Source organism: Musca autumnalis, unplaced genomic scaffold (genome assembly GCF_047663935.1).
Source record: "Musca autumnalis isolate F117 unplaced genomic scaffold, ASM4766393v1 scaffold_4, whole genome shotgun sequence".
Lineage (NCBI taxonomy): Eukaryota > Metazoa > Arthropoda > Insecta > Diptera > Muscidae > Musca > Musca autumnalis.
In genome coordinates, this window is record NW_027411977.1 from 245,677,265 (window position 1) to 245,690,972 (window position 13,708).

Genomic DNA, 13,708 nt, shown 5'->3' on the forward strand with positions numbered 1-13,708 from the left:
CACTCAAGAGCGAGAGAAAATAACTTTTTATGGGATAGAGAGATTTTCCGCTACAACAATGTGCTGTGTTTGTGTGTGTCGTTGCTATGTTAATGCAAAGCATGGGTATGACATATTTGCGGCATGGAGGGAACGTGTTTGGCCTTTAGTTTATTTACCTACTTGTTGCTGCGGTGAATATTTGTATGTATACTAAAACTTAGGTTTGTTGTTTTTATGAACCTAACAAAAGAAAAGGGAAAGAAAAAAATGATGGATGTATGTATTGAGAAAATGATTCCTAGACAAGACATTAGGGTGACTTGATATAGAAAAAGACGTCGAAAAATACTTCATATCTAGAAATTTGTAAAAATGGTTGTATGAATATAAGTTATCAATATCAGCCTTTGACTTCTAGCCATTTACATTCAAAATATGCCTGATGAGCTGGCTTAAACCACCAGCGAAACGATCGTAGCATTGTGGTTGGGTGTGTGGTACTTCGCTAGAATTCATTTTTCAACACAAAACACCTAAGGCCATGGTTGGTTGTTTGGTTTACGTGGTGGCTATAATCATTCATAGCCTCAATTAGTATGTTAAAATATACCTTTTTGAAAACCACACCACTCGGGTAGAGATTGTTATTCGGTAATAGTATGTTGGTAAATTATATCCAGCCTAATGAATTGAGAAACCTCAGAAGGTCTCCCAGACCTAGTTTGGTTGTCTCAGCAAGATCGTGTAGGAACGGTCGTCCTAGAATTTTCAATCTTCCTTTCAATTGTGCAGGGCAGGAGCAGAGGAGGTGTTCAACCGTTTCTTCCTCTTCTTCGTTTCCGCAGCTGCGACAGTAGTCATTGTGTAGAATATGTAAGCGCTTTGCATGGTTACCAATGACCCAGTGACCGGTTAGCACCGCAATTAGTCTTGCCAGGTTCCGTCGATTTTGGCTAATCAGGAACTTTGTACGTTTGATGTTGTAGTGTGGCCATGTAGATTTTGATATTTTGCAGGTTTCAGTCTTATCCCATCTGATCTCTGCTTGTGAAAGATAGTATTTGAAGATATCCCTTTTAACTACTTCCATTGGTGTTGCGAATGACGTCCTTGGAAGTTCGTTAGAGGCAGATTCCGCTCTAGCTAGTTCGTCTGCTTTTTCGTTACCAACAAGACCCTTATGACCTGGAATCCAAGTAAGAACTACTCTGGTCAGACGCCCTAGCTTAGCAAGTTCTTCTTTACATTCCTTCACCAGCTTTGATGTGACAATGTTTGAATTCAATGCTAGGAGCCCCGCTTGACTGTCGACAAAAATTCCTATTGAGTTTGGTGAGTGGTGCTGTAGAAGTATATTACACGCTTCCTTTATAGTCAGTATCTCCTCCTGAAAAACACTGCAATCTTCAGGTAGCTTTGTGGATGTAGATATGTTTGCTTCTTCCGAGTAGACACCAGAGCCGACTCCACAATTCATCTTAGAGCCGTCCGTTTATACAATGATGTCGTACCCCGTCAGTGGAGTACTATTTTTCCATTCTTTCCTGCTTGGAAATTTAACTTTAAAAGGCTGATCAAAAATTATTGCATGTGTGCAGTAATAGGCATTAGTTGCTATTTTTCTCGATAGTTTGAGAAGCACGCAGGCATGTCCGTAAGCTCTGTCTCTCCATGTTGCTAGAGCACGTAGCCTTGCAGCATTGCAGTTGCTTTGATGTGTAGATCTATTGGCAGTATATGCATCATTGTATTGAGGGCTTCAGCCGGACAAGTTCTCATTGCCCCTGTCACTCCGATGCATGCCGATCTTTGTATGCTGTATAGTTTTCTCTGAATTGTTTTCTTTCCCACTGTTGGTCACCAAACTAGTGCTCCATATGTGAGTATTGGTCTTATTATGCTGGTGTACATCCATAACACCATTTTGGGTTTGAGGCCCCAGCGGCTCCCAAACATGTGTACATGGCGACATGTGTAGTATGCAATGGTTGCTTTATGAGCACGATGTTCCATGTTACGTTTCCATGATAGTTTTGAATCTAGGATAACGCCTATGTATTTGTCGTGATCTGATAGAGGTATTTCTTGACCTCGTAGTCGTGGAAGATTGGTGATTGCATATTTGGTTTTTGTAGTAAATAGCACCATCTCCGTTTCCCCTGGATTCACCCCCAGACCACTTCTTGTGGCCCAATTATCCAGTGATTTCAGGGCTCCGCTCATGATGTCACTCAGCACGGACGGAAATAAACCAGAGACGAGCACTACCACATCGTCCGCATAAGCAACCACCTTCATCCCCATATGGTCAAGTTCAAATGACTCTACTCTGTAGCATGGCGGTAATCCAACCACTGATGAATGGTTCCACACCGAAGTTATATAGAGCTTGTTCTATTGCTGTGGTGCTAACGTTGTTGAAAGCGCCTTCTATATCCAAGAAAGCGGCTAAGGTGTATTTTTTGTGCCCAAGGACATCTCAATAGTCCTAACGACTTCATGTAGGGCTGTATCTGTAGAGCGTCCTTTAAGGCAAGGGTGTTGACTTGAAGATATGTTGTTTGAGTTCTCCATCTTTTCTCCAGTATACACGTCGATGAGCCTTTTGAGTGTTTTAAGCAGAAATGATGAGAGACTTATGGGTCTTAAGTCTTTAGCATTTTCGTGACTACGTTTTCCAGCTTTGGGTATGAAAACAACCTTTACCTGTCTCCAACTCGTAGCGACGTAGTTAAGGGATAGACATCTACTGTAGATGTGTACTAACTAAGGATTAATTATGCCCTCCGCGCTTTGAAGCATTTTTGTTATAATACCATCTGGCCCTGGAGATTTGTAGGGAGAGAAGCTGTTAATAGCCCATGCGACTTTACTCGGACTTATTATTTTTTCGGCTTCAATGTTGTCTTTATTTATAGCTGTATTGGTTTGCTCTTCAATGGTTCTGTCCGTGCAAATTCAAGTGTGATGCTAAATTGTTATTTTTCTTATAAATTGTTCCATTCCAATTTTCTTTCATTTGTTATTTCTTGTACGATTTATAATTGTGTGTGCACCCAACGTCTGTTGTTGCTTTTGTGTTTGGCATTTCTATACATTTTAATAAAAGAAGCAACCACCACCATTTATAAATGTGTTTGTATGTATCTATCTTTTTGTGGCTTTTGGGTTTGTATTTAACAAAAAATCAACAGAATAATTGTAAATATGAACATATTTTTATCATTATTTACCTTGATATTTAACAAACCATTCTTTTATCAAATAAAAATTAAGAAATCGATAAACCTGTTTGTTAATATGAAAATTATATTATCGTTTAAAAAAATAAAATTCAACAAAATTTTTAGTCAATATGAGAATCGCTTTATCAAAATAATTTCTAATTAAAACTACAAATTTTTTTATCAAAGATTGTCAATATGAACATTATTTTATCGGCAAAAACTCAATTAAAAATTAATCAGATTTTTTAATTTTTTTTATCAAATGTTTTCAATTTTTTTCTGTGTATATTTTGTGGGCATATTAGCCATGTATGTATGTATTTGTACTTTTATATTAAACTTCAATAATATTGGTTTCTATATGGAATTCTTGGAAGCGACCACTGTAAATATCGAATAATTAGTACGAAATGGTGGTGTCTGAAATCATAAAAAGTGAAATCATAAAAAATTAACGCAAGTTTTTATTACAACATGCTTGCTGATAAAAATAACTCAATATTGAACATAGAATGTTGTTATCCTCAATATTAACAAAATTAATTACAATAACTGTCAATTCAATTGTAAATTGAAATCTATTATGATCAATTACAAACAACGTAACAAAAAAACTATAAAATTCTCTCAAAATCTATTAACGTTTTTAACCAGATGCAAGTGTGTGTGGGAAAACAAACTAGCCAAAAAACACAGAAAACCATTTATCATTGTCAAATAAAAGCCGCAAATAACTATTAAAAATCTAGTTAACAAAATACAATTAAATTGCAATACCGTTTCATGGCAATGACAAGATAAGGGGGACCACTACATTTTTTTCCTCAACCAAATAAACCACAGGGATTTTTTTCACCCTCTATCAATGACATATTTATTAATATTTGTTTCTATTAAACGTGGGGAAAAACGAAACGCATTGAAGTTGATAATTTTTTGTGACCTTGCAACGAAATCAATAGGACCAAAAACCATGTATGCTGTTTATAACCACAATTTTCGATTTTAATTGGCAGAACAATGAGGGTAAAGAAGAAGAAGAGTAGTGGAAACCATACACCAAACCAATGATGGTTGTTCTCTTGCGAGCATAGTTTTCTTTGTGAACTTTAGTTTCACATTGTTGTTCCATAATGAACAAATTCCTTACATATACCCTGACATCAAATATCATCTTATATATTTTCTTATACACACATCCTTACATAAATATGTATGTGTATATAATTACTGATGTTTGTTATTGACGTTATTGTTGACAATATTTTAGTTGTTGGACATCCTGTTATATGTAGAACATCCCAATTTATAAGCTCATGAATTTTCATAAATTGTCAAGAGTATTGACAATTTCCTTCAAATGGTAAATGAGCGAAAGAAAGAAGAAAAATACGCATGAGTTGCTGCAAGAAAACAATGCATTGCGGTATTTAGTACACATATACATATGAATGTTGTCATAGTAACAGCTGTAACAGCAGCAAAATATATTTATATTACATGGAAGGAACAAAAATTTATTTATGGACAATATGTAGTCTTTGATTAATTTTGTATGCTTGATGCGCATCGGGTATGGTAACAAAGGGGAAGAGGAATCGGAATGTAGATGACTGTAGGTGTAATGTATTATATCGTGTGTGATTATACACATCATGTACTTTATTGTAGATCAATCTAGTCGCGCTCTGGTCGTCATTTACACTTCAGTAGATGACTCTATTCGCCATCTACGCTACAACATATGACTATGGTCACCTTCTAATATACGGTAGATGATCGGCTCTATGTACTCTACGGTACCTGACTCTCGGCGTGATATGCTCTACGACATATGTCTCTGGACGTAATACATTTATAGTAGATGACTCTGGGCGTCATGAAATGTATAGTAGATGACTCTAGGCGTCATCCACTCCATAGTATATGACTCTAGGCGTCATAAACTGTAGAAGAGATGATATTAGGCGTCATAAACTCCTGCGTAAATGATTTTAGGCGCCATCAGCAGTAGAGAAGATGAATCCCGGCGTCATCGGCTGTAGGTCTTCACCAACAGTAGATTAGATAACTCTAGGCGACATCATAACTACGGTAGATGAGTTTAGCCGCCATCAACTCTACCGTAGATTACTTTAGACGTCATAACCTCTAGTGTATATGACTTTAGGCGTCGTCATTAGAGTTGGGTAATATAGTTCCTAGTTCCTTGTACTAGTTCCCAAGCGTATGAGTAACATCATGAAATGTAGAGTTGGGTAATATAGTTCCTAGCTCCTTGTACTAGTTCCAAAACGTATGAGTAACATCATGAAATGTAACGTGTGTAATTAAGTATACGTAGGTTCTTCAAAGAAACAATGTGGGTCATTGGAACTGCGAAGTGAACTAGATAGGTCCATATAGTTCCTTTGAAACACTCTAGTCGTCATCACTAGGGTAGATGACTTCAGGCGGCATCAACTGTAGAGTAGATCAATATAGGTGTTACCAACAGTAGAGTAGATGATTCCAACCGTCATCAGCTCTACGGTAGATGGCTTTTGGCGTAATAAACTCCGAGATACATACCTCTAGGCGACATCAACAGTAGAGTATATGACTCTAGGCGTCATAAACAGTAAAGAGATGGCATTAGGCGTCATAAACTCTAACGTAGATGACTTTAGGCGTCATCGGCAGTAGAGTATATGAATATAGACGTCATTTCCATTAGAGGAGATAAATAATTTAGGCGTCATCTACTGTAGAGGGGATGATTTATGCGACATCGTAACTAAGGTACATGAGTTTGGGCGTAATCAACTCTATCGTAGATGACTTTAGACGTCATAAACTCTAGCGTAGATTACTTAGGCGTTGCCAACACTACGATAGATGACGTTAGGTGTCATCAACGGTACAGTAGATGACTCTACGCGCCATAAACAATAGAGGAGATGACTCTAGGCGTCTTAAACAATAGAGGAGATGACATTAGGCGTCATAAACTCTAGCTTAGATGATTTTTGGTGTCACCGGCAGTAGAGTAGATGATTCTAGGTCTTCACCAATAGTAGAGGATATGCCTTTAAGCGTCATCAACAGTAGATTAGATGACTCTAGGCGTCATAAACAGTAGAGGAGATGACATTAGGCGTCATTAACTATGGCGTAAATGATTTTAGGGGTCATCGGCAGTAGAGTACATGACCCTAGATGTCATCAACAGTAGAGAAGATGACTCTAGGCGTTATCGACAGTAGAGCAGATGACTCTAGGCGTCATAAAAAACTAAGAAGATGACTCTAGGAGTCATGGAAAATAAAGATGACTCTAGGCGTCATCGAAAATAAAGATGACTCTAGACGTCTTCAATTCTACCGTAGATGACTCTTGGTGAAATCAACAGTAGAGTAGTTTGAATTGCTGTAGACCTCTGTAAAATTTCAGATGACTCTAGATGTCATCAACAACAGATTAGAAAACTCTACACGTCATCGGCAGTAGAGTATATAACTCTATGTGTCATCAACTATAAACTAGATGGCTCTAGGCGTCCTCCGTCAGAAACAGTAGAGATGATGACTCTAGGCGTCATGAAAAGTAAAGAAGATGAATCTAGACGACTTTAGGTGTCATAAACTCTAACGTAGATTACTTTAGGCGTTGCCAATACTACGGTAGATGACATTAGGCGTCATCAATGGTACAGTAGATGATTCTAGGAGTCATAAACAATAGAGGAGATGACTCTATGCGTCATAAACAGTAGAGGAGATGACATTAGACGTAATAAACTCTTGCGTAGAATATTTTTGGTGTCATCGGCAGTAGAGTACATGACCCTAGATGTCATCAACAGTAGAGAAGATGACTTTAAGCGTCATAAACAGTAAAGGAAATGACATTAGGCGTCATAAACTCTGGCGTTATGATTTTAGGCGTCATCGGCAGTAGAGTATATGACCCTAGGTGTCATCAACAGTAGAGAAAATTACTTTAGGCGTTATCGACAGTAGAGCAGATGACTCTAGGCGTCATGAAAAACTAAGAAGATGACTTTAGGCATCATGAAAAACTAAAAAGATGAGTCTAGGCGTCATGGAAAATAAAGAAGATGGCTCTGGGCGTCATCGAAAATAAAGAAGTAGACTCTAGACGTCTTCAATTCTACCGTAGATGACTCTTGGTAAATCAACAGTAGAGTAAATGGCTCTAGGCATCGTTAAATCAATCTTGAATTGCTGTAGACGTCTGTAGAATTGCAGATGACCTTAGATTTCATCAACAGCAGATTAGAAAACTCTACACATCATCCAAAGTAGAGTATATAACTCTATGTCTCATCAACTGTAAAGTAGATGGCTCCAGGCGTCATCCGTCAGCAACATTCGAGATGATGACTCTAGGCGTCATCAACAGTCGAGTAGATTATTCTAGGCGTCACGAACTTTAGTGTAAATGACCCTAGGCGTTATCAACAGTAGAGTAGATGACGCTTGGCGTCATGAAAAGTAAAGAAGATGAATCTAGACGACTTTAGGTGTCATAAACTCTAACGTAGATTACTTTAGGCGTTGCCAATACTACGGTAGATGACGTTAGGCGTCATTAATGGTACAGTAGATGATTCTGGGCGTCATAAACAATAGAGGAGATGACTCTAGGCGTCATAAACAGTAGAGGAGATGACATTAGGCGTCATAAACTCTTGCGTAGACTATTTTTGGTGTCATCGGCAGTAGAGTACATGATTCTAGGTCTTCACCAACAGTGGATGAGATGACTTTAAGCGTCATCAACAGTAGAGTAGATGACTATAGGCGTCATAAACAGTAGAGGAGATGGCATTAGGCGTCATAAACGCTGGCGTAGATGATTTTAGGGGTCATCGGCAGTAGAGTACATGACCCTAGATGTTATCAACAGTAGAGAAGATGACTCTAGGTGTTATCGACAGTAGAGCAGATGACGCTAGGCGTCACGAAAAACTAGGCGTCATGGACTCTAAGCGTCATGAAAAATAAAGAAGATGACTCTAGGCGTCATCGAAAATAAAGAAGATGACTCTAGACGTCTTCAATTCTACCGTAGACGATTCTTGGTGAAATCAACTGTAGAGGAGCTGGCTCTAGGCATCATTAACTCAATGTTGAATTGCTGTAGACGTTTGTAGAATTGCAGATGACTCTACATTTCAGCAACAGCAGATTAGAAAACTCTACACGTCATCCAAAGTAAAGTATATAACTATGTGTCATCAACTGTAAAGTAGATGGCTTTAGGCGTCATCCGTCAGCAACAGTAGAGATGATGACTCTAGGCATAATCAACAGTCGAGTAGATTACTCTAGGCGTCACGAACTTTAGTGTAAATGACCCTGGGCGTTATCAACAGTAGATGAAAGATGAATTTAGATGACGTTAGGCGTCATCAACGGTACAGTAGATGAATCTAGGCGTCATAAACAATAGAGGAGATGACTCTAGGCGTCATAAACAGTAGAGGAGATGACATTAGGCGTCATAAACTTTAGCGTAGATGATTTTTGGTGTCATCGGCAGTAGGGTAGATGATTCTAGGTCTTCACCAACAGTAGAGGAGATGACTTTAAGTGTCATCAACAGTAGAGTAGAGACTCTAGGCGTCATAAACAGTAGAGGAGATGACATTAGGCGTCATAAACTCTGGCGTAGATGATTTTAGGCGTCATCGGCAGGAGAGTACATGACCCTAGATGTCATCAACAGTAGATAAGATGACTTTAGACGTTATCGACAGTAGAGCAGATGACTCGAGGCGTCATGAAAAACTAAGAAGATGAATCTAGGCGTCATGGAAAATATGGAAGATGACTCCAGGCGTCATCGAAAATAAAAAAGATGATTCTAGACGTCTTCAATTCTACCCTAGATGACTCTTGGTGAATTCAACAGTAGAGTAGATGGCTCTAGGCATCATTACCTTAATCTTGAATTGCTGTAGACGTTTGTAGAATTGCAGATGACTCTAGATTTCATTAACAGCAGATTAGAAAACTCTACACGTCATCCAAAGTAGATTATACAACTCTATGTGTCATCAACTGTAAAGTAGGTGGCTCTAGGTGTCATCCGTCAGCAACACTAGAGATGATGACTCAAAGCATAATCAACAGTCGAGTATATTACTCTAGGCGTCACGAACTTTAGTGTAAATGACCCTAGGCGTTATCAACAGTAGAGTAGATGACTCTTGGCGTCATGAAAAGTAAAGAAGATGAATCTAGACGTCTTCAATTCTACCGCAGATAACGCTTGGTGACATCAACAGTAGAGTAAATGACCCTAGGCGTCATCAACAGTCGAGTATTTGATTCATCAACAGCAGAGTAGATGACCCCAGGCGTTATCAACAGTAGAGAAGCTAACTCTTGGCGTCATCAACAGTCGAGTATATGACATATCAAGAGTAGAGTAGATAACTCTAGGCGTCAGTAGAGTAAAAGGCTCTATGCGTCATCAACAGAAAAGTAAAAGATCCTAGGCGTCAGTGCAGATGACTCTAGACATATGACTCAAGGCATCATAAACTCTAAAGTAGTCGACTTCATTGAATCTATCGTGGATGACCCTTGGCGTTATAAACTCTACAGTAGATGACTCTAGGCATCATTAACTCCATGGTAAATTGCTATAGACATTTTCAGTTAAATTGCAGGTGATCTTAGGTGTTATCAACAGTAGAAGATATTACTTTTGGCGTTATCAACAGCAGAGTAGATGTCTTTAGGGGTCATCTACAGTAGATTAGATGTCTCTAGACGTCATCAGGTCTATGGTAGGTGTATTCAACTTTGGATGCCTTTAGATATCATCATCTGTACGATACATGACTTATGGCCTCACTTTATAATAGAAAAACTTGGGTGTCATCTTCTCTAAATTTAATATTTTTGTTTCAGTCTTTTGACGTCATTTAGTCTAAATTTTTATTCTTGTTTATTCGTGCATATAAAATAAAATATTTCATATGTCAGGATTTTCCACTCTGCTACACCAACTTTCTTTGATGCCAATATGCTTTTCTTTCGTTTTTTTTTCTTAAAAATGTACATTCGTAGCATTCTCCTTTTTATGTTTCACTTTGTAGGTGGTGATGTGTAAAGGGAATGTCAATTGCATATCCTTTTAAAACAAAAAGGAAAGAAAAAACAAAATGTAACACATTCTCTGTTGAAGTGCAACAGATTTCTTAGTAACACATAAACGGGTCAAGTGAATCTTTGTATTTTTGCCAACAGAGAATATTTAAGAAGCAAAAAAGCTTTGGAATAGGTTCACATACAGGAGAACCATTGATGTTTATTAGGGTGTGCGGGAAATGTTTTGTACATTATTTCAAACAGTTATTTGAGTTAAAAAAATGTTTTGTTACAAGGGACAAGGAATGGGTACCCTTAAAGCAAAGTGCAGCAACTGGATTCTACTTTTGGTTAATATTGAACATATTATAATACCATGTGTGAGTAAGTTTTACAGAACAGCAATGCTTTGGAAATGGTTACAAATAATGTTATGTTTTCAACACTGAAAACTCCTTTCTTGTTATGCCGTAGTTTTGAACTCACAATAATCTGTGCCATTCAATCCTTTATATATTGATTCAATCAATCATTTGTGTTTTGCATTTCCAGAGTGATTTGGATTTAGATTTAATTCAAATTATGTTTGTTCAGATTTACAAGTGTCAGCTTGAGGTGAGAGTGGATGTTGAGATGTAAAGGTTTCCTATATGTTTCGCCTCTCTCCTCTCCAATGTGGCAATTGCCTCATGGAAAATTGTCTAATGTGAATTGGGTCTAAATACTCTTTCACAAATATTTATTAATTTTTATTTCCTGCCCACTCTAATATTTCTATAGAATATTATGCCATTTTTTAGAACAAGTTTGTTCAGAGACAGCTCTCAAAATTTTCCAGTTCAACAATAACAACAAAAATACGAACTAAAACAAAAGTACAATGAAATTAACGATGATTGATTGAGTAATCGATGGATTGATGGATTCAACTACACGTTTGATGCTGCTTTTGTTGTTGTTGTTGTTGTTGTTCTTACTGTTTGTTGTATGGGAAACTATCAGCAAATGAATAGAAGGATTTGCAGAGATTTTACTTTGTTTTGGAAATATGCAGTCTTTGTTCCTTTGACGTAGAACTTTTTGTAAGATCTTATGCTAATTAATTGAGATGATTTGTTTTGCTTACCGCATTGGTTTGTCAGCGCTCTATTTTCTATTCTATTTTGTATGAATGATAACCACTCAGACTCAAGGGGTGATTCAAATTAAATGCACCAAATAAATTTTTAATGAAATAAAATGTTTTTAGAGAAATTTATTAAGATTTTTAATTATGATAAGAACATTTTCTGAACAATTTTTGTTATTTTTTAACAATTAATGTGGCGTATTACATTTGCACCACCCCGTACATTCAGTGGAAGTGTAAATGTGTATGCTTATGTATGCTTTTATTGAATTTGCAAAATTGTATAATTGTTTAAATGCAAGTTTGAAGTATGATTGGCACTACAATCAATTGTGGTTTTCTTTAATCAATAACTTGGCAATTAAATTAAAAGTAAATGTGTTCGTAATATGGGGGTTGGGATGTTAAGGTGTATTATTTATTTGATTTTAAAATATAAACTGTAGTGGAAAGTTGAGTTAAGAATTCCCCAAAAATACTTTTTTGTTGAAAAAATAATTTTAAATAACAACAGCGGAGCCTGTTGCATGCAAAAAACTTTGGTAAAATATGCGGGTGTTTAACAAGGTAAAAAAAACTACAGCCATCATTGCCTTACTCATTGACTTTTTCATAATATTTAACAGATTATGCGAAATTCAGATCATGACATGAAATATTTTAATTTATTTACCCTTAGGTTTTGGGCTAGCGTTGTAACCAAAAATACCACGACAATAGCATGTGCGGAATATTGTTCTGAGAACAAAAACGAGTTTTGTAGTTCGATTCGGTGTAAAAAGTTCTCACATCAACAACGATTTCTAAAGGATTTTAGACAATTTTTTTTTTTGTAAAAATTTTAATTTTAATTTTTTGAACAAACATTTATATTTATATAATTTTCTTGAGTTAAAACAAACACTCAAATATCGCGATTTGACCAAAAATCTGTGTTTGACTTGTGAAGAATAGTCCGATATTGACGATTATATTCAATTTCAATAAGAAATAGCTTATTTAATAACGATTTGGTATTACAAATGAAAACATAAACATAAAACATAACATTTCCTAATATTTTTCCATGCTCTATACGGCTCCGTAGTGGTATTTTTGATATTTGCAAAAAATGCAAAAAAAAAGTTATAAACCTAATAAGCACGTTCATACGATCAAAATATGCCTCATCGAAACAATGGATTTAGACTAAAAGTATGTTTGGGCGTAATTCGTTTCAGACAAATTGAATTCGACATAGCCATGTCCATCTTTCTGTTCATATGTCTGTCTGGCAGATGCTCGCGATAAATCTTGAACGGGCCAACTGACACGTTCAAAAATTTGGCCTTCGTAATATTTTGTCCAAACTTAGATCAATTTCGAATATAGGCCATATCGACCCACTCCCTCGCGTACCTTCTACGCAAAACTTCAAATTGTTTGCACAAATAGTGCGCACGATATCTCTAGAAGGGGGTAACCGATTTGGTCATACCTTGCACATCGAATTATTTCTACCAGACATAGATCAGATTCGAATATGGACTATATCGGTCCACTCCTCCAATACAAAATTTCAAAAAAGTGCAGTTTAAGGCCTGCTCTCTCCTTCGGAGAACCTGTAACCCCTTTAGACGCGTCCCCAGATGGTGGATAGGGGAATGCATTCCAGATATGGGTGGCAAGACGGAAATCAAATACGTCTCGCGGACCAACAGCAACAACGGCAGCAAACAGAGTCTGAACTCCAGGAGGATCGGTTGAAACTAGACAAAAAAACTAGAAACCCTTCAGGAGGACTCGGAAAACCACTGAAATAACTCTCTCCTGAAAATCTTATAATATGAACAACGAATGAAATACACGCCATCAGTCTCCGGCCAAACGGGGGTGTTACTTTAACATATTTATAAATTATTTTATGATCGCTTATATCCGGATAACGGATTTGCCAATTAAAGTGAAGAAGGCCTGCTCTCGAATCGTTTTGATTTTTCTTGCAACAGGTTGTTCTCGGGGCCCATGTTACAACGTTACAAAAACTTTAAGGGGGATGTCCATACTCACTGAGAAAGTGACCCAAAAGCTGTTAAAAACCACTGTGGCCACCATGGGTACCGTAGCCCGACAACTTATGAATCGGATACTGCGTTGGTCCAATATTTTAATCTCGTAATATTTTGTCCAAGCTTAAGTTCGATGTGCAGTTTAAAATCTTTTCGAGGATCCTTTGGAAAATTGTTAGTGAAGGTACTCCTTGCTGCCCAACTGAAATGACTGGA